The sequence below is a fragment of the Ceratotherium simum genome, chromosome 20 (assembly GCF_057802395.1).
Source record: "Ceratotherium simum simum isolate JZ-2026a chromosome 20, ASM5780239v1, whole genome shotgun sequence".
Lineage (NCBI taxonomy): Eukaryota > Metazoa > Chordata > Mammalia > Perissodactyla > Rhinocerotidae > Ceratotherium > Ceratotherium simum.
Genome location: NC_141919.1, coordinates 37,464,261 through 37,487,135, shown reverse-complemented (window position 1 = coordinate 37,487,135; position 22,875 = coordinate 37,464,261). Strand labels below are relative to the sequence as shown.

General features: G+C 37.9%; 1 protein-coding gene across 2 annotated transcripts in view; it reads right to left on the bottom strand.

The window, feature by feature from the left end:
* The window catches only part of SH3GL2 (SH3 domain containing GRB2 like 2, endophilin A1), a 212,764-nt gene that overhangs the window by 79,922 nt on the left and 109,967 nt on the right, over positions 1-22,875 (bottom strand). The window lies entirely within an intron of this gene.

Here is a 22,875-nt window from a genome sequence, read left to right as displayed (position 1 = left end):
GTGTTGTGGCCTAATATGTGATCAATCCTGGAGAATGCTCCATGTGCATTTGAAAAGAATATGTATTCTGTGGTTTTTGGATGGAATGTTCTGTATATATCTACTAAGTCCATCTGGTCCAATGTGTCATTTAAGGCCAATGTTTCCTTATCGATCTTCTGTTTGGATGATCTATCCACTGGTGTAAGTGGAGTGTTAAAGTCCCCTACTATTATTGAGTTACTGTCTATTTGTCTTTTTATGTTTATTAATAATTGCTTTATATATTCAGGTGCTCCTATGTTGGATGCATAGATATTTACAAGCATTATATCCTCTCGTTGGATTTTTCCCTTTATCGTTATGTAGCGGTCTTCTTTGTCTCGTTACAATTTTTGTGTTAAAGTTTATTTTGTTTGATATAAGTGTTGCTACCCCATCTTTCTTTTCACTGCCATTTGCATGGAGTATCTTCTTCCATCCCTTCACTTTCAGTTTGTGAGTGTCTTTAGGTGTGAAGTGCGGCTCTTGTATGCAGCATATATATGGGTCTTGGTTTTTTATCCAATCAGCCACCCTATGCCTTTTGATTGGAGCATTTAGTCCATTGACATTTAAAGTATGTACTTATTGCCACTTTGTTACTTTTCTTCTGAGTGTTTTAGTAGTTCTTCTCTGTTCCTTTCTCCTTGTCTTGCTCTCTTTTCTTATGGTTTGATGGCTTTCTTTAGTATTATGTTTGAGCTCCTTTCTCTTAGGTTTTTGTGTATTTATTATAGGTTTCTGGTTTATGATTACCATGAGGTTCATACATAATAACCTACATATATAGCAATCTATATTAATTTGATGGTCTCCTTAGTTTGACCTCTTTCTAAAAGCTCTATTCTTTTACTCCCCTCCTCCCACATTTTACGCTTTTGATATCATATTTAACCTCTTTGTGTGTGTGTGTGTGTGTGTGTGTGTGTATCTGTTATGTTCTTATCATGGACTTAGTACTTTTGTCTTTTGACCTTCATATTATCTTCATAGGTGGTTCATCTTCTACCTTTACTATATTTTTGCCTTTACCTGTGATTTTATTGCTTTTTTTTTAATATATATAATTTTCTTATTCCTATTTGTGGTCTTCCCTTTCCCACTTAAATAATGCCATTTAGCATTTCTTATAAGACTGGTTTCTTGGTGATAAACTCCTTTAATTTTATCTGGGAAACTCTTTATCTCTCCTTCCATTCTGAATGATAACCTTGCCAGGTAGAGTATTCTTGACTGTAGGTTTTTTCCTTTCAGCACTTTAAATATATTATGCCACTCTCTTCTAGCCTGCAAGGTTTCTGCTGAGAAGTCAGCTGATAGCTTTATGGGGTTTCCTTTGTATGTAACTTGTTGCCTTTCTCTTGAGGCTTTTAGGATTCTGTGTCTTGGTGTGGGCCTCTTTAGGTTTATCGTCTTTGGTGCTCTCTGTGCTTCCTATACCTGAATGTCTGTTTCCTTCCTTAGGTTAGGAAAGTTTTCAGCTATTATTTCTTCAAATAGATTCTCTGCTCCTTTGTCTCTCTCTTCTCCTTCTGGGATACCTATAATACGAATGTTAGTGTGTTTGATGGTGTCCCAGAGGTCCGACCCTTAGACTGTCCTCGTTCTTTTTAATTCTTTTTCTTTTATCTGCTCAGCTTGGGTGATTTCCTCTAGTCTTTCATCCAGCTCACTGATCCATTCTTCTGTATTCTCTACTCTGCTTTTGAGTCCCTCTAGTGAATTTTTCATTTCCAGTACTGTATTCTTCATTTCTGATTGGCTGTTTTTTATATTTTCCAATTCTTTGTTGACATTCTCACTGAGTTCATCCATTCTTCTCCCCAGATCAGTGAGCATTCTTATGACTTTTTGTTTGAACTCTTTGTCAGGTGGATTGTTTATTTCTGTTTCATTTAGTTCTTTTTCCGGGGTTTTGTCCTGTTCCCTTACTTGGAATGTATTCCTTTGCCTCCTCATTTTGCCTCTTTCTCTGTGCTTATATCTTTGTATTAGGTGGGTCAGCTATGTCTCCTCATCTTGGAGAAGTGGCCTTATGTAAGAGATACCTTATGAGACCCAGCAACGTGCTTCCCTCTCGTAACCAGTTCCAAATGTTCCAGGGTGACCCCTTTGTGGGCTACATGTGTCCTTCTGTTGTGGCAAGGTTGCTCTTGCTGCAGGTGCCCAGGGAGCCTAGGCTGTCCCCCTGGCCAGCTGGTTGCAGTGCTCAGCTGCATATGGCTGCTATGGACCCTTCAGTAACTTTATTGGGCCTGGGGAGCCCCAGCACAGTCGGCTGCAAGGTCTTCTAGCACATTCCAGTTACAGTTTTTCTGTTAAGTGAGTAGGCCCCCAGCGTGGCTGGCTGCTAGGCTCAGGGGCTTACAATTGCTGTAGGCCTCTGGCCTATAAGGCTCTTGTCAGCTCTCTGAGGATTGCAGCTGGGTGGGGCTGGCCCCAGGCAAGGGAGAATCCAATTGTTTCAGGCTTTGTAAGGTGGGACAAATCCCCTATGTGGCTGTTTGGGAAGCACAGTCTTCTGCAGCTGACAAGCCCCACCACCCACAGGGCCACACACACTGGCAACACAGTCCTGCCTCATGTGCACGTGCCCAACCCCTAAGCAGACCCAGTCGCTCAACTGCAGAGGGCCCACACACTTCACCCGCTCCTTGTGCATGCCCTACCCCACAGAGGTGGACCCAGTCACAAGGCTGCAGAGGATCCAGGCACCCAGCGTATGCAGGCCCACAAGTTGCCCAGGGCTTGCTGTTGGGTGAGGCCAGTCCCTAGGGCTGGCTGCCTGCCCTGGCTGAGCTGGATTAAATCATGCTCTAGTGGGTGGGGCAGACCCTGGCCTAACAGGCTAGGGGAAGAACTCCAATGGCATCTGCCAGTGTCTGTGTCAGCACGCCTGTATTAGGTCACAATAATGGCTGCTGCCAATGTCTCAGACCCTTGGAGAGGTCTCACCTCTTACCGAGATGTACCAGAACCTATCAGGTAAGACTCTTTTCACCAAAGGACTGTGTACCTTTCTTTCTGGTGATTTTAGTTTGCTTTCCAAAACGGGTGAATTTGTGGGTGGGCCCTTTAAGAGCCAGCTTTTTTCCTCCTTATGTCCCATAGCTTTTCTGGGGTATTCTCCATTGTTGTTAGTAGCCAACAAAGCCAGATATTATGACACTCATCTCAGTTGTGCTGAATCCAAAAGATGCTTATAGAGCTAACACTTCCCCGCTCAGATCCTCCACTCTTCCAGGGAAGGTTGCATACCTTAGGATTGCTCCTGGCCGGCTGTGAAGCACCGTGGCTTGCAAAGGTGGCTTTTTTTCTCTCCAGAAAGGAATTTCTGCCTCTTCCACCACAATCAGGCCTGTCCCTGGTTGTGGGGGTTCTTTTTATCCAGTTTTCAGTTCTCTCTTAGGGGTAATTGTTCCAAGAATAGTTGTAAATTTGTTGTGTCTGTGGGAGGAGGTGAATTAAGAGCCCGCCTACACCTCCATCTTGACACCAACCCACCCCAGCAAATCTTAAAAGCAAGACCCACAAGGATAAAACTGTTTTCCAAGTAATTTAGCTGTGTCCCAGAACTAAGTCCAAGAATTTTTACAGGAATATAAAAGTACCCAATAAGGTAAAATTCACAATATCACACAACCAAATATTATTAAACATGTAAAGAAGAAAAATACACCCATAATGAGAAAAACCAACCAATTAAATCTAACCCAGAACTGACATAGATGATAGAATTAGTTGACAAGGACATTGCAACAATTACAATTGTATTCCATATGTTCAAAATGTTAAATAAAGACAAAGGTGATACATATATGATGCAAATCAAACACCTAGAGATGAAAATTACAGTGTCTGAGATGAAAAATACACTGGATGGCATTAATAACAAAATATACATTGCAGGAAAAAAGATTACTGAAATTTAAAATACAGCAACAGAAACTATCCAAAAATGAAACAGAGAAAAATGAATCTAAAAAAAATAAAAGAAATGAGCACCAATGATCTGAGTGACAATTTCAAGTGAGCTAATATAAGGATAATTGGAGTTTGTGAAGGGGAGGAGAGTTGGTGGGGGGAGCAGAAAAAAGACTTGAAGTATGGCTGAAAACTTTCCAAACTTGAAGAAAACTATAAAGCCATAAATCTAAGAAGCTCAATGAACTCTAAACACAAGAAATGTGAAGAAAATTGCACCAAAGCAAATCACAGTCAAATTGCACAGATAAAGGAAAAAATCTTAAGCCAAAGGAAAAAAAGACATGCTACATACAGAGGATTAAAGGAATAAAAATTCTAGTTGACAACATAAATAATACAAAACTAAAAGATTGTGGAGCAATATCTTTAAAGTACTAAAAGAAAAAAAAAGTCAACCAAAAATTCTATATCCAGAGAAAACACCTTTCAAAAGCAAAGGCAATATAAAGACATTTTCAGACATACAAAAACTGAAATAATTCCTCACCACAAGAACCACACTAGAAGAAATGTTAAAGAAAGTTCTTTGGGGAAAAGAAAAATGATACCAGATGGAAATCTGGATCTACACAAAAAATGAAGAACAGAGAAAATGCTACATCGTTAAATATATGAGATTTTTTTATCAGTAAAATTTATTTAAAGGATAATTGACCATTTAACCCAAAATAATAACTATGTACTGTGGGGTTTATAACACAGCTAAAAGCAAAATATTTCACGATAATAACATAAAGGCCCAGAGCAGGGGAAATGGAAGTATACTGTTATAAGGTTCTTATACTATAAAAGTAAGAGTAAATTCACTTGAAGGTAGACTGTGATAAGTTAAAATGAACATATACCACCTAAAGCAACTACTAAAATTACAAAACAAATAACTATGGCAAATAAAACAGGGGAGATAAATTGGAATGATAAAAATAACGCAAAAAAAGAAGAGAAGAAAGAACAGATGCAACAAACCGAAAGACGATAGATTTAAACCTAAAGATATCAATAGACACATTAAATGTAAATATTCTAAGAAAAAAAAAACAATTAAAAGGTAAAGACTGTCAGATTGGATAAAAGAGTAAAACATAATATTTGCTTACAAGAAACACACTTTAAACATAAAGACACTAATAGGTTAAAAGTAAAAGGATGGAAAAGATACACGTGGTAACACAATTCAAGGAGACACACCACAGTCATATAGTCATATTAACAACAGAGAACAGATTTCAGAACAAGGAATATTACCAGAGATAAAGAAGGTTATTTCATAAACAATTTCAATTAATCAAGAGGCTATAACAATCCTAAATATTTATACTCCAACAATAGATCTTTAGATGCATGAAGCAAAAATAGAAAAACAAGTAGAAACAGACAAATCCAAAATTAAAATTAGAGATTTCAGTAGCCTTTTCTCAATACTTAGTAGAACAAGTGGACAGAACATCACTAGGCATATAGTAGACTTTAACTACCCTATCAACCAACTTGGCCTGATTAACATTTATAGAACACCCCACCCAACAAAAACAAAATACACATTCTTCTCAAGTGTACGTGAAACATTTACCGAGACAGACAATACTCTTGGCCATAAAACAAGTCTCAGTTTACATTTAAAGTGATTCAAGTCAAACAAAGTATATCCTCTGACCACAATGGAATCAAATCAGAAATCACTAACAGAAAGATCTCTAGAAAATCTCCCAATATGTATAAAGTAAAGACGACTTATAAAGCTACAGTAATCAGGGCAGTATAGTATTGGCATCAAGACAGAAAAAGAGATCAATGTAAGAGAATAAAGGTCCAGAAATTAATCCAGATTTATAGGGCAAATTTTTTTTTTTTTACAGAGGTGGAAGGACAATTCAGTGAAGAAAGAATAGTTTTCAACCAACGATGCTAGAATAACTGTATATCCATATACAAAAAAACACAAAAAATTTCAATCCATACCTTCTACTATACCCAAAGATTAACTCAAACTGATCATAGATCTAACTTTAACACCTAAAACTATAAAACGTCTAAAACCAAACATAGGACCAAATCTTTATAATGTTGGATGTGGCAAAGATTTTTTAGATATGACACCAAAAGCACAAACCTTAAAAGAAAAAATTGATGAATTAGGTCTTCATCAAAATTAAAGTCTTTTGCTGCTCCTCAGACACTCAGAGAATGAAAAGTGGACTTGTATCCATAACATAAACAATTCCCAAAACTCTTAATAATAAGAAAACAAACAACCCAATAAAGAAACGAGCAAAAGATTTCAACACACACATCAAATACAGGAATGGCAAATAAGCCCATAAAAAGATGCTCAGCATCATCAGTCATTAGGGAAATATAAATTAAAATCACAACTAAATACCACTGCAATACCTCAATGAAGCTGTTAAAAATAAGACATCTCATCCAAGTCAAAGAAGCAAGATTAATATGATATATCCTTAAGTTATTGCTTCAAATAAAGTAGTGGTAGTAGTAGTAATAATAATAGTAGTAAAAGTAGCAGGAAAAGCAGCAGCAGCTAACATTTACTGAGGAGTTACTGTCTATCAGGCATCTCTGAAGCACCCGAGATGAGTGAACTCATTTCTTACTAAGGGCCACCCTGTTCTATGAAGCAGGTACTATTATCACACTTCACAGATGACAACTGGCTTATTTCACTCAGCATAATATCTTCAAGGTTATTCCATATTGTAGCATGTTTCAGAATTTCCTTCCTTTTTAAGGATAAATAATATTGTTATATCTATATACCACATTTTATTTATCCATTCATCTGTCGATGGACATTTAGGTAGTTTCCACCTTTTACTATTGTGAATTATACGGCTGTGAACATGGGCGTACAAATTATACTGCTGTGAACATGAGTGTAACCTACTTTCAGTTCTTTTGGGTATATACCCAGATGAGGACTTGCTGGATCATACAGTAATTTTATTTTTTTTTTTTGAGGAATAACCTTACCTCTCATTCCTAAATTGTAGTCCACAGAGCAAACTTCCTGGAAGGCAAATCTAACCACGTCACTCTGATGCTTAAAATTCCTTAATAGTTCCCTAATTATTTTAGAGTGAAATTCAGATTCCTCAACAGAGCAGGTCCTTTCCAGACCATTCCATCCCACCTCAAGTCCGCCTGTCCCAAGGACCTCATTCCTCCCTCTAAGGCTCCAAAGCACCTTGTACACACAGTACCTCTATCAGCACTTTCCTCACTCTGTTGCTAATGGTTTATTTTTCTATCTCCCTCATGAGGCTGTAAGCTACTTAGTAACAAGATTAATATTTTTATTCCTCTTTGTATCTCCAATACCCTTCCACAGTGTCTACAACATAGCAGAAACCTGATAAATATTTGTTAAATGAATGAATGCCAGCTTCACTGTCCAAAGAATAAAAATATTGCCATAATGTAAAGTAGGCAAAGTAACAGAAGAGACAAAATATAGGTTAAATGTGTGTGAGTGTGTGTGTGTGTGTGTGTAATGCACATACAGGTTAAACATACACACACATATATATATTTATGTAATGAGAAAACTTTACTTGTAATGTGTAGTCATTCACATGTAGTTTCCATTTTCAGTCTTAAGCTCCTTACGATGCATCTGTGCGCCCTGCTAAGCACAGTGGAGGAAAAGAGGCCAATGATACACAGCCCACTTGCATGTCAGACACAGTACCAGAAACAAGCTAATATCTGGAGCGTCTCTCTCTGCTGAGGAGTATTATGCTTCTGTGCATGATGGGGCCTTTGTTTTATGAACATGCCACACGAGAAATATGTTCTTACATCTGGACTAGGAATCTGGTACGACTTCTTGATTACACGACTTCTTGATTAAAGATTTAATAAGCTTCTGTTTTATACTCATACAGACCAAAAATGGTTTCACTATCTAATAATAAGATATTAAGAGAATACTTCAGCACGCAGCTAAACCTGATGGAAGATTATGTATAATGGTTTTCCTAAAGCAATAATTCCAACTAAAGTAAATGACAGTTCCTAACTGTGCACACTAAGTGATGGCTGGATTTTTTTTTTAAACTCTGTCAATTTTTCCAGTAAATGAAAATGTGAGATTTTCCAAAAAGGTTTTGACTTTCCAGACTGCAGCCCTGCAAGAAAAATATTGTCACAGACCACATCATTAGGCTTTCTATTCATGAGGTGGTACTAAAAGAAGAGTGGTGCCCTCGGTCCATGCTAGGTAAGTGTAAAGGAGTGACCTTTCTCGAAATTAAGATGCAAATAAACAAAACAAGCTTCTTCTAGGCCAAAGGCATTCTTCATGGGCACTAAATGAGCAAGCTCTGGGAAACATTTTGACCTGAACAATCAGCAACATTACAGATCAGCAGAACCTCTGGGCTAAACACTTTACCTACAACAGAAACAAATAAAATGTTTTGATAGAAGTAAGAATCACGGCAGCAGGAAATAATCTGATAGATAAACAAAAGTGTATCAAGGCTACAGAATCAATTTCTGAACATGGAGAAAAACTATAGCCTGGTCACCTAGGACCGAGAATTAAAGAAAATACATTGGTGCTGGAAATGGAATTCTTCTTACATAAAACTTAGCCTAAAATTCAGTTTTTTAGTTCCAGTAAAATCTAAAATCTATGGTAACCCAGAACCCAAATGCACTTCGAACTTCCTTAAACCTGAATCCTGTAATCAGGTTGGATTTGCATAGCCTTATTTCTTAAATGGGGCCACGTAGACAGCCTTTAAATAGCACTTTTAAAACTGATCTCAGAAGTGGACTTCCTTCACATAGCAAATTTGAAGCACAACAAAGGGCATTCATTATCTGAGCTACATGAGGGTAAGTAAAGTGGTCTGTTAAAAACACTAGAGAGACCTGACCAAGTGCTCATGAGTCAAGAACATTTAATTTATGAGAAGAATGTAATACAATCATATATATTTGCTAACTATATAGTTGTTGACAAATTTCTAAGAAAGTCAAGATCTTATGGTTCCAGCCCCCAATTTTACCTGTTTAAAAGCCCAAGTTAAAATACTTTCAAACTAGAATTGTTCTACTCCTGCGTTCCTAAATTACACAAGGTAGAGTTTCTCTAGAAACATTTGACAGGAAACAGGGCCAAGAAGAATCAAACTCAAAAAAAGCAATGTATGAAATGTGACAATCAGTTACGCTGAAGCAAAATTCAGCATCGCTGATTACGAAAACCAAACTTAAGCACAAGTGAAATTGTAGAAAAACCAGAAAAAAGAAGAAAGGAGTAGAGGTGGTGATAAGATTGTCAAGAAGCAGGCACAGAGAGCAAAGATAACCATGAGGGGAAGAAAGAAGACAAGAATAGTCCAGCCTCTAGGGACAGAGCATTCCCTACCCATCTCAGAGGCTGTGAGGGCCGCAATGAATCAGAGAACATTCATAATGGAGAGGCTCAGAGATAAAGATTTGCTGAATTCTCTTTTTACACTCTACTCAACATAATGGGGACATCATATATAAAATCCACAAGCTTCCCAGAGGACATGGTGAAAATATGTCTCTCCAGGTCTCACCTTATCTTAGGGCAGAAAGTGAAGAGTAAATACATAACATGAGGGTGAGAAAGTAAACGCCTATGGGATTACTTTATTACCTGTTTGGGTTGGGAGAGGATTTTGATTATCAGTAGCAAGCTGAACGGACTTATGTACAGGCTATGCTTTACATCTTAGGGGTAAGGATTAGGGGTGAGCTCTAACAGCTGTAAAGCAAATGTTTGGTGCCAATGATAACTCTCACTCGTCCTCTGCTGAAACGTATGTATATAGTCATCCAGAAAATGAAGCATTTTCCACATTGGTTGATGATGAAATAAAACATTTAACTTTAAATTTGAGCTTCTGTTCATAAAAATACTACGTTCACAAATGAGACTGTTGTGTAGCATAAACTCAGTATAATGCAGTAAAATACAGGTGCATCATGGAGAAGGCTGTAAGGTGCCTCCAGCTTACCAATGTTTTGTCTGCATTTGTCCTTCGATTATACAGCTTTCAAATACACAAAAGGACAACAAACAACCCTAGAGAAAGAGTTGAGACCTGACATTAAATGCCCCTAGAGGAGTCCTACTGAGATTACAAACACATTCTGCATAGCCCTAAGAGGTAGACTCAGAACCAGACATGAGAACTAGAAGATATACTCAGCTCAGCTTCAGAGTACTGAATAACATGATGGACTGGCTAATAATGGTAACTGCTATCTCACTTGATTCTCATAATAGCCTAGTGACATCACAATAAGGAAATCAAGGATCAGAGAGTTAAGGGTCTTGCCCAAGGTAACAGAGCACATGTGTCACAGTCAGGATACAGAGATCTACCAGATTCAAAAGGCGAGGTTCTTCCTGTCACTCTAGCTGCTCTCATAAGTTTCTGGTCTTCAGGGTGGGTCAAACGGGAGTTAGCTGACCACTGGTTAGTGGGGTAGGGACTTTATATGTCAAATGGTTATAGACAGATGTTGCCTAAAGATCTCTTTTTACCCTGAGATGCTACAATTCTCTTTTAAAAACACACTGCTTGAATTTCCTTTCAACTTTTACTATTTTGTTGAGGCAAAACCCTACAGCAGCTTTCTCGAGCCCTCTCTGGCTTATAATTAAGGCTCTCCTATATGGGAAGCAGGATTCTATTTTTTTAAATGTCATTGTGTGTTCATTTTAATGGTGTGAGATTAGCCTTAGACATCAGGAAGAGAGGAACAGACGAGGAAGTTCCCAGGACCCCGAGCTGCCCACCTCTGAGCTGTGTGAAGCTAGAAGGAAAAAAAAAGAAGATGCAAATCTTCCTTCAGAAACAAAACTTTCCTTTCACACAAAAGAAACAAGAATGAACACATCAACAGTGTGTATCATATAATTTAACACAGGAAAGATTAAACGCACTGTATTCATTCATTTTTATGACAGAGATAAATGACCATAAAAGTTCACCAGGGTAAGAAAAGATAAGAGGGAAAAAAAGTGAATTACGGATTTCTTTAGGAAAAACAATTGCTCCTTTTGCACCCGGTAGGACAGAAAGGCTGGCGCAATTTAGAGGATAGGAAAGTTCATGAAAAGGTGCTAGAATCACAGGCAATGTGGAGAAAAAGCTTAAATTAAGAAAGCATAAAAATACATTTATGTTGGGGCTGGCCAAGTGGTGTAATGGTTAAGTTCACGTGCTCCGCTTTGGTGGCCCCGGGTTCGTGGGTTCGGATCCTGGGCGCACACCTACACACCACTCATCAAGCCATGCTGTGGCGGCATCCCACATATAAAATAGAGGAAGATGGGCATAGATGTTAGCTCAGAGCCAATCTTCCTCACCAAAAAAAAAATACATTCATGTCTATAATGCCCTACTGAAAACATCAACACACGTTCTAAGGGAATGAAGATAACCTATTTAAAGTTACGAAAAGAAGTAGGATCCCACAGAAAGGACACAGGTATGGGGTCGGGGAACCTGGGATCCAGGCCCTACTGAGTGGTCTTGAGCCAGTCTCTTAGCTACTCTGGAATAAAAGGGGGTCAACTCTCAAATAATATAATTTTAAGTTTTACTTAAAATCTGAAATCTATTCCTTTGATTAGTCTTTAGCTCTAGGACTCAGGAAAACTTTTTTATTAAATTATTCTTAAGAAAACAAACTGGAGGAAACTGGCACATATTATTCTAAACAGTCACACTAATTTGAAAAGGCAAATTTAGGACGATATCAAAATTCGACCTTGTTCAATCTCACAATTACTTGGTCTCATAAGCATCTTAAATATCTTTGTGAAAAGAGATCCTCTTAGTCTAGTTGTTAAAAAAAATAATATTTTTATTGATTTTTTTCTTGAGCCACAAAATCCTTAAAATATTTCCCTACCCACAGAATGTAGCTAACTCTCATTTGGTGAAGGGCTGGAAATTCTGGAGGTACCCAGGCTACCTGCGCATTTCATCTGAGGTGAGTCTTCTGTCAAGAGCTTGAGGCTCCTGCCAATGTCTGGATGTATACACACCTTGAAGGATTTATTAGAGACTGCTGGGTTGTCATCTGTCGCAGTCCTAAGCAATTTCTAAGGGCAGGATGAAGCAACGAGCTTCATTCAGGTCAGAGCAAGATCCAGGATTAACAAAAGGATAATCAAGTGACATAACCAGCCGACTACCAAGCATTAACAGACTCAGAGCATTTGGAACACTCCAAGGGGGGAAGTGTCTAAATTTAGTTTAACAGGAATTTCTGCAGCATATTCCCTCTCTTTTTAATTTATTTTTTCTGATATTTCTAAGGCCATAGAATGGGCCTTTTGTATATATTTATGTGATTATTATCACCGAAAGATTCTTTTTCCTATGCCTTAATAATGATCATGGATATTAAGGAATCATTAATTTTTTAGTTGTGATAATGGCATTTTAATGTGTTTTTAAAAAGCCCTTTTATGCATACATACACATTGCACATATATACACAAACACAGATATTTTTTGGATGAGATGATATGACAGCAAAAATTAGCTTCAAAATAAGATTAGCTATGAGTCAATAATGTTTGAAATTAGGGGATGGGCACAGGAGGATTCACTATGTTTTTTTCCTTATTTTTCCATTTGTTTAAATTTTTCCATGACCCTGCTGCTCATGACGTTTTTTGCCCATGATTTCTTTTCATGTAAGTATACATGTTGGTTCTTTTTTTTATAGCTTCTGCATTTGGAGTCATAATTAGAAAGGCTTTCACTAAACCAAGATTATTTTTTAAATTCTTCCGTGGCTTGTTCTAGTGCTTTTATGGTTTCATTTATAAGCACTTGAATCTGTATTCCATTGGGAATTTGTCCTGGTATAAGATATGAGCTATGGGTCCAACCTTTTTCCAAGAGGACTATCTATTTGTCCCAGTATCATTTATTGAATTATCTATCCTGTCTTCACTGATTCGAAACACCGCCCATATCTTCTCTTAAATTCCCATATGCATTGGGTCTCCACACTCAATATTCAAGTCTATTAATTTTTGTTTCATGAACCAGTAACACACGGTTTTAAATACTGAAGATTTTTAAATGTGTTTCAGTATCTGTCAGGGCTAGTTCTTCCTTATGATCCTTCTTTATATTTTCCCTGGCTATATTTGATTATTTCTCCATATAATTTATGATAATCTTATTTTGTTTAAAACAGTATTTTTTTTTTACAAATATCATATTACATTTATAGTTTAATTTAGGTAAAACTGATACCTTTATGATGCTGAGTCTTCTCATCCAAAAAAGAACATGGTATGCCTTTCTATTTCTATGTCTTCTTCTAGGAAGAATTTTACTTTGTTTTTTCAATTTTTAAAATAAGAAATTTTATTCTTAGTCATTTTATCTTTTTTGATGCTACTAAAAATGAGGTCTTTTCTTCCACTATATCTTCTAACTGGTGGCTGTCTGTATCTACGTAAGCTATTTCTGTATGTTAATATTTCTGTAGGTTAAAATGAATATGCTTGTTATTTGTCATGTGTTTCCATTTGACCCCATAAAGTTTTCTAGGTATACAATCATATCATCTGATAAGAGTAATGATTTTACTGTCTTTTCCAATTTCTATACCCCTATTTTTTTTTCCTTGTTGAACTGTGCTGATGATAAAATACCTCCAGAACAAAGTTAAGTAAAAATACAAGTAGTCTAGTTCCTGACTCTAATGGAAATATTTTAATGTTTTGGCATGATGCTGGTTTGTGAGACTGAGGCAGATTATGGAAACTTTATTTCTGCTAAGAATTATTTTAATGAATGAATACTGAATTGTCATCAAATGCCTTTACTACTTATGGAGATAACTGTACATGTCTCCTTAGACCTAATATAGTAAAACGGATTAGGAGCTTCCTTAATGTTAAGCCACTGTTGCACATCTGAAATAAGGCCAACTTCTTTTCTCCCCCAACATTTTATTTAAAAAATTTGGAAATAACACTACAAGGATTATCCATATACTTATCATCTTGGTTAAAAAATAATTTTCCATACTCACTTTATATGTGTGTATACATATTATACACACACACATATTTTGCTTAACCATGTGAAAGCAAATTACAACTTCACAACACTTCATCCCCAATATTTCACTAAGAATTTCCTAACAATAAGTACATTGTCTCAAATAATCACATACCAATACCACATTTTAAAAAGATAATAATTTCCTAATATCATCCATTATCTCATCCATATGTGATTTGCTTAATTATCCTCAAAACATCTTTTAAACTCATTTTTCCAGAATCCAATCATGGTTCATGCATGACATTTGGTTGTTCCATCTCTCTAGTCTTTTAATTCCGAGATGTTTCCACCGTCTCTTTTTTTCCTTCTTCCATGACATTGATTTTTTGAACAAACCAGTTCCATCTTTTTGGAGAATGTTCCCCACTTCAGACTCATCTAGTTGTTTTCTGATGGTGTCATTTACCTTTTTCCTCTCTCTCTATATTTCCTGAAATCTCAAAGTTAGAGGCAAAGGCTTAATTAGATTCAGGTTAACTATTCTACTGACGACTGCTTCTCCTCAATGAGGATACATGCTTCATATTGTGTCACATCAGGAGGCACACAACTCAGGTTGTCTCCCTATTACTGATGCTCAGTTTGATCACTTGGTTAAGGTGGTGACCTCTAGGTTTCTCCATGATAAAAATAAATTTCCACCTTTTCAATCAGGAAGAATTTTGTGGCATGACAACCTAGGACCATACAAATATATTAATAGCTCTAGCAGCATTTAACGGCCTTTATCAGAATCAGTTTCTTGGGCCAGCCCCGTGGCTTAGCGGTTAAGTGCGCACGCTCCTCTACTGGCGGCCCGGGTTCGGATCCTGGGCGTGCACCGATGCACCGCTTCTCCGGCCATGCTGAGGCCACATACAGCAACTAGAAGGATGTGCAACTATGACATACGACTATCTACTGGGGCTTTGGGGAAAAAAAAAGGAGGAGGATTGGCAATAGATGTTAGCTTAGAGCCGGTCTTCCTCAGCAAAAAGAGGAGGATTAGCATGGATGTTAGCTCAGGGCTGATCTTCCTCACAAAAAAAAAAAAAAAAACAAAAAGAATCAATTTCTTTTCATTGGGGGTTGCAGAACTGTGATTTTCTAACTCGATCATTCCTTATACATTTACTAGGTGTCGTTCTTCCATAAAAAACAAGCTGTTCTTTGCTTCATTTAGTGCTTTCTGCCCTGAGTTTAATCTTGTCAGACAGAAAAGTCAAAACCCTGCCTTTTCTTCTTTTTTGCCTGCCTTTACTTGGTATACCATTGTAGACGTAATCGAGTCAAGATCAAGTCATACTGGATTACGGTGGGCCTTTCATCCAATATGACTGTGTTCTTGTAAGAAGAGACAAGGAAACAGACACATGGGGAAAACGCCATGTGATGACAGAGGTAGAGACTGGAGTGTCTACAACACAAGAAACACCAAGGATTGCTAGCAACACCAGAAGCTAGGAGAAACATGGAACAGATTCTCCCCTAGGGCCTTCAGAGAGCATGGCACTGCTGACACCTTGATTTTGGACTTCCAGCCTCCAGAACTGTGAGAGAATAAATTTCTGTCGTTTTAAGCCACCTAGTTTGTGGTTGTTACAGAAGCCCTGGGATACACACGGGTTTGGTCTTAATTCTGTCATATTTTAGGTAATATTTTGTTTTTAAGCTTTTAAATTTTTATTCACCACTGGCTATTTTACTTGGCATTGTCAGGACATGTACATGTGCAATTTAAAAAGTTATTATTTGAGTGTCTGGAGTTTAAGAGAGGGTGACTCACCTCCAGCTCCTCTCCTCAAAGAGGAGATAAAACTCAAGCGCTACTCTCACGCCCTACCTCTTATCATCTCCCCACCCCTCCTCCACTTCTTCTAGGACAACACGGGTCTTCAGTTCCCTCTTCATTTTTGGCTCCTGATATTTCCTTAACTTTCTGGTTAGCTCTGCTATTCAACGAAACAAATAATTGTTATATTTTAATCCAGCATTTCCAAGTGCTTTGTAGCAAGAATTTTTTTCAAGTTTTCTAGTCTGTCTTACTCCTCTGGGAAGATTCTGTGTACAGATTTCTCCAGTGTTCATTCAGACCCCAGAGGAAGTATTCCTTGCTGGATTGGTGACTGTTTTCACTGCCTCCATCTCTGCTTCTGTGGACCCACTTCAAGGGGAGAGGTTATGGAATGATGGAAGGTTACAGCTCATTTTACCCAAGAGGGACGAAGGCCCAATATGAAATGACTTGCCTAAGGGCAGGCACACTCCATATTAGCATGATGAGATACAGCTGAAAGCTCTCATCTCTTCAAGGCAGGCCTTTGAGATGAGTTCATCCGCCGCTTGGCTTGACATGCTTCTAATATTAAAAACTATTTGCCCAGCATCTTTATACCATATGTTTAAGTCCTCAGAGTTTGACTCAGAATATCAGAGTAAGTGTTTTCTTTACTCTGCAGAACATGTAGGAAACCATATGGCCTTACTGCTGACAAGATTTTAATATGGGCCTTTGTAATATTTAGGAGACCCTTCAGATTAATCAAAAGCATAGACTATAGGAAATTTTCCAAAGAAGGGTAAAATAAAGAGAAAACATGAAAAATTTGGGATGGCAAGTGAATCTGGCTAAAGAACAAGAAGTAGACAATAATGGGTTATCTTCAGAAAAACAGCAAAGAGAGATTTAGGAATTAGTACCCTAACCATCAGGAAACCACAGAAAAAGAGGACCAGGGAGAAAGCCCCAACAACTTTAGAGTTCTGTTGAGTTTTCAACTCACAACTGGGCTTTAGGATATTACTTTAGGAAATTTTAACTTGGACTTCTTGAATTTAAATTTATTCTAATGGGTAAATCATATGTATATGGAAAAATACAATAAAAAGGTCACAAATGCACAGCAGGCTAAGAGAAATCCGGCCACTTCTTCAAATACAGTGAGGGGACATGAGATAAATAACCCATTCTCTCAATCCAAATGGTTTGACACAACCAATTCAAAACAAACTTATTAAAAAAAAAAGAAAGAAAAACAATAAATCTCCCAGCAGATGGATCCTGAACACACAGAGGAACTGCGGTTCTCTAAAGATAATTTTGCCTATCTGTGGGGCCATATGTTCCCCTTCAGAGATTGTGGTATCCAAAACTATTTTCTTCTTTCACAAAGATCACCAGCAAGTGTGACAATGCAGAGCACTCTCATTGGGAATGTAAACTGGTGCATCTATTCTGGAATGCAAATTTGCAACATGGGTCAAAATTTAACAGGTGTATCTTTTGAGCTAGCAACATGACTCCTGGGTATTAAGTCTAAAGAAACAACTGAATAGTATATTCATCATGACATAATTATAACAAATACTGAAAATGACCTAAATGTTCACCATTACATGACTGGCTAAATACACGATGGCACATGTCATCAATGAAATTTTATGTAACACTACAAAATGGATGAGGCACTGCACCAGCGGGACTGCCTTTGTTCAAAGAGCCACATGCTCTTTGCTGGGAGTTGAAGCTCATGAGGCTTCACAGTAACATAGGCAAGCACCGCTGGACAGTGAGTGGGGCCAGCGTTCAGTGTGGCAGGAGGGCTAAGGGGCAGGGACTGCAGCAGGAGACAGGTGGATACTAAGGCTCCTTCTGCTTGAAAGCCAATCTCAGTGAATTTTCTCTTTGGACTGTGTAAACTTGGGGTGGGGGAGACAGGAGATGACATCCCCAGTGATACCGAAATTCCTGTCAATCTAGCAAGTATGTATTTCAGTTGGTGTTAATTTAGTTTGGAGAAATATAAGACGTGACCACTTGTTTCCTTCACCTTGAATGTTATGAAACAGTTTATGCTGGTTGCACAGAAGTCTAATAATATCTTCACCAAATGATTCACAGTGAGTCAATCATGGTTATATATATGGAAATATTTCAGGGAATTTTGGTTTTTTTCTCCCCATGTCATTCTGTATTGATGTTTTTTAAAAAACATTTTGCTTATGCTATACCTTTAGAAAAAGAACAAAAACTGAAAGGAAAAAAATGTCAGAAAGGTCAGACACATCTTCCACTGTACTCGCGACCTACATACAACAGGAACTTGAAGTACAATTTAGTCCAACTCCCCTACATATGCTGAAACAAAGCCAGAGAGCTTGTTAAACGACCTGCCCAGCATCATTTCATCCCTCTAGTTTAATCTTTTACTTCATTTTCTTCTCTCTCTGTTATTGATTACTTATCAACTTTCGCTGATGAAATTTCACCTCTTGATACTATGTCTAAGTTTATCTAAAGCCTGGGATTCAGAACCATTCCAATATGAACACATTGGCACAGATTTAAAAAAAAAAAAAATTCCCAAGGACTTTCTTCTGGTTCTCTCCCATTCACTAAGACTTTCCAGATATGGATCTGATCTGTCCTGTGTTCTCTCTCTCACACACACACAAACACATTCTTAACTGTGAGAATTCTTATTTATCAGAAAAGAGAATCTCAGCCAACAGCCTTGAAAGCATGAGAGCCTTCTCTTTTATTATTCTCCTAGAACTATAAACCATAAGGTTCTTCAACAACTACATTGCTTACCCCACACAGATTTCCCCATATTACCCCATTAATATTGTCAAATGTTCTAATTTAAGTGTCAATGACCACAATACCTTTCTTTCTCTGTCCAACATAAAAGGTAAAGGAGTATAGAGCTTTTAGTTAGTTGAGATTCACAAAATCAAAAAGATGAAATGAAATTGGATTGAAAAGCTCATGGAGCCACCATGTCAGAATTTGAACCTTGATTTCATTTAATTCCCGCAGCCTCATCCCTGTGCTCAAGACCACAGAACTGGCAAATAATGAGGTCCAAACTTCCATTATTCCTCATTTACACAGAAAGGGCCATCTTCAAGATTTAAGCAAAACCAGGAGATAGGAACTTGTGTTGGCAGGCCTGAGAAATACTCAGAGTTGCCTGGACCAAAAACAGAGGCTAGTTTAAAAAAAGTTCAGAAATGCCACCAGCTATATTTTACTTTCCTGGAGCCACTGGATACAGAGAAGCTCATATATTTATATAATCCAGAACTTAGAGCAGGTCTGGAAAGTCATCTACCTTCAAAGCTGATGTTAAGAGCAGTAACTATTCACAATATGGCTTGGATTATTTTATGAGTCAGAAATCCACTGTCAGAAGGCACCATGTTTTAGACAAGACAACAGAAACCTGGAGAGGTTAAGGTGTTGACCAGAGCCATAAGTGAGCAGCTGTATCTGGAGTTGAGTCCAGGTCTGCAAGTCTTCCTATCCAAGAGTCTATTAAAGTACACAATATTCATGTTTAAGTTCTTCCAGGATCCTCTAGGGGAGTACCTGGTCAAATTTATTCAAGGCTGACAACAGAATCCTAGAAGTCCAGCTACGGCCAAGATTAGAAGTGAATAGGAGTAAACACACAGACAGAGAGAACGCATAGGGTAGATATGCCTTTCAAATCCTAATAGCCCATTTCCAGATCCTGGAGATTCAATGCCAACCTGGTATTACTTCTTCCTTTCAAGCAACATCACGACAATACAGCAAATGAGAAGACAAGAAGAATGCAGAAGAAGCAACCCAGGAGACCTGGGTTACACTCCTGGCAGTTTCTGTATCTACCAAACTGTGGGATATATAAAACGTTCTTGGACCATTCCAAGTTCAGTAGTCTAAAAGGCTGTTTGGGAGCAATGATGGGGATTCCTTGATGAAGTCAGTTACAGAAATTATACACCAGGGGATTTCTAATAAAGTTGCTAATAGGGGAATTGTTTATGCCAGATGACTTAAGATGTTGCTTTGAATTCCTCAGGTTATATTATGAACACAAGAGCTGGGACTGGCTACTACTCTGATTGGAGCTTATACAGAAATTCACTTGAAGATGAGCCCGAACTGAAAGTGTTAAGCCAGCTACAAACATGGAAGAGAGTAGACTGTCTGGACAGCTGTTAGCAGTGTATGTGTCCACCCCCAGCGGCCACATCCCACATGGCCTCTCTAGTACTTATGTGGGGTAGATGACCCCTACGGAGGAACTGTCAGCCTGTGACGGCATCAAGGTTCCAACAATGCACTTAGTCCATCCCCCTAATATGCATCCCTTCTTGTAGATATTTTTAAAAAATCAACTGCTACACCGGTAAGAGACACGGAGGCTTCTGTGTGTTCAGTCTCTCAAAATCACCCTAAAATGAACACAAGTCTAAGAACGTGAAGGAAGGTAAGAGGGTCATGGAGACACTCTGCAAAGACACGTGGAAGTCAATTTCAGTTTTAGCATCCACACAAAAGATGTGTGTGGTAAGAAGAACCAAAAAAAGCAGAGGAGGACGCACATCCCTGAAGAGTCAATAGACCACTCTTCTGCAGTAAAGTATGCAAGCTACTTTCTCTGCTTTTGTTTACAAAACTGTTCCCTTCACAGTTAGGTTCAGGGCACAAACATAAATCTGAAATCATCATTACAACATACAAATGTAACAACAAATTGTAGTTAAAATATCCTTCTTTGAGTTATAAAGCCAACTTTAAAAGATGTCATCTTTTTTAAAAAAAAAAAAGGTGTCTTAATTTCAGTAATGTGGGCCTCCCCAAATCCTCAAGCTGCCCCTAATGAGAACAATAAGCTTCAGAATTGAAAGGAATTTGGGGATTACAAACAGGCTTCACCGAAGGGGAAGAAGTCACACCACTAGCATCAGATTGCTGAACAAGTGAGACAACACAGCCCAGGCTAGAACTAGCAGGCCAGCCTACTCCTGTTCTAGTGTTTTCCCCTCAACATGCCAAGACGCCTTTTAAAAATGCAACATCAACACAAAAGACCTCTATTAATTACTAAGGTCAGATCTAAGAAATGACCCTGATATTCCCTACCAATTCCTTCTGATAAAATACCATTTCTCCAATGCCACAGCCATCAAGATTTTTTTTTTCATAATGTGTCCACTAAAAAAATCTGAATAGCTTTTTCTTTGCTTATTCCTGCCAAGAAGATATCTACTCCTAGCTCTTGGCATAAAGGCCAACCTAACTGAAAAATGGACTAAGATTATGTAATTGCCATTTGACCCACCACCACCAGCAGCGTCAACACAGAAAGGGCTTTTTACAGAGAAGGTCAGAAAGCTCCAGGCGAGCACATAGGGAGTTCAGACACCTCCTGGTTCCAGAAAGTTTCCACTGGTAGGAGTGTATTGAGACCCAAGCAATTGCACTGGTTTCAGTGAGGTTATGTGACACCAAAAACCTTATTGACTCAGTAAAAATAATCCAATTACCCCTTATGTGTGCAGAGGAGAGGAGCTAGGTAAAGTTTCTAACCTTTTGGAAATAAAAATCTCCAATATTTACTGACACCTCAGGCATCTAATCTACTGTGTATCAAACAGAAACAAGCTCATGGGGTCCCTGAATTCCTCTCCCATCCTTGAAGGCATCATGCCTGTAATCCTAAGGAGGCAGAGGGATTGCATTTCATTTTGAAAAAATGAAGAGAGCTTGGTATGATGAGCTAAGAGAAACTACTAAACATTCCAGAATTTGCACCTACTGAATAGAGCCATAAAAAACAGCCAGGGGAGAGAATAGGATGACATTTCTTATTATCTGTTTTCTAATTATTGTCTTCCTCTGTATTTCCTCTAGTAGTATTTGCTTCTTTCCCCTGTAGCTATTTCTGGTTATTTTTCTATTTCTTTCTAATTATTTATTCATTTTACAGCATTTTATATTTTTTATTGGATTTTCTCCAAATTCAACATTGTGATTCCTGTGAAAGATATCACTGAAGTGCTGCCTCCCCACGCCATTCCCTACTAAAAAAAATAGTCCAATCTGTAAACAACTATTTGTAAAAATTTTAGTAGGCTCTGTGACTGTTAAGTTTGGTGTTTAACCTAGTTATTTTAATACCTCAGAGCAACATCTTAGGGAAATCATCACCTTCATTTGACTGGCACACAGAAATCTAGAAATAACACTCTCACTTTATCTAGAGGTGGATATTTTCATTTCCACCTGTCACACACTTATACTATTCACACCCTCAAATATTTGCTTTTTCCTCTTCTGGCTTCAGCTCTACTATCGAAGTTGACAGAAAGAAAAAAAAAAAGGTAACATTTTATAAATTGAATTCTGAAGGCTAAATGATAGTCAACACTGTTACGCTGGTAGAGACATATCATGCCTACTATATAGCAAATCCAGGATTAGAAAAAAAAGCAAGAGTTGCTTTTAGAACAAACAGTTGAGACGGCCCCCAGAGAAAAAGAACCAATGTTTTCTTATTAGCATAAAAAATGGGCAGTCAACACCAGACTCTTGGTACATTCCCAGATCTGCTTCTGTCTCCAATTTCCTTAGCAGGATTTTTCCTTTCTGAATAATATGGAAGTTTCCAACCAGCAAAAAGAGAGAACCACTGCCAATGAAAATCTTGAGAAACAGCAGGTATAGAAGAAAGTAATAAAATAAAATCTAGCATATACTTCATATAAATAAGCTTCCTAAGTTTCCATTATACATTCAATAATAAACTCTTCTTTCAACAGAAATTAAATTATTACCATGAAATTCCAACCAAGATACAGGTGGCTAATATTATTCCAAATATAGTGATGCTCAGTGCCTATGCTGAGAGCAAAGTGAGACTCCTCTCCCATCAATGACTTTTCCACGCATTCCACTTGCCTGCTTGTTTCATGCAGCAGGAAATGTATCCAGTTCTTAGCA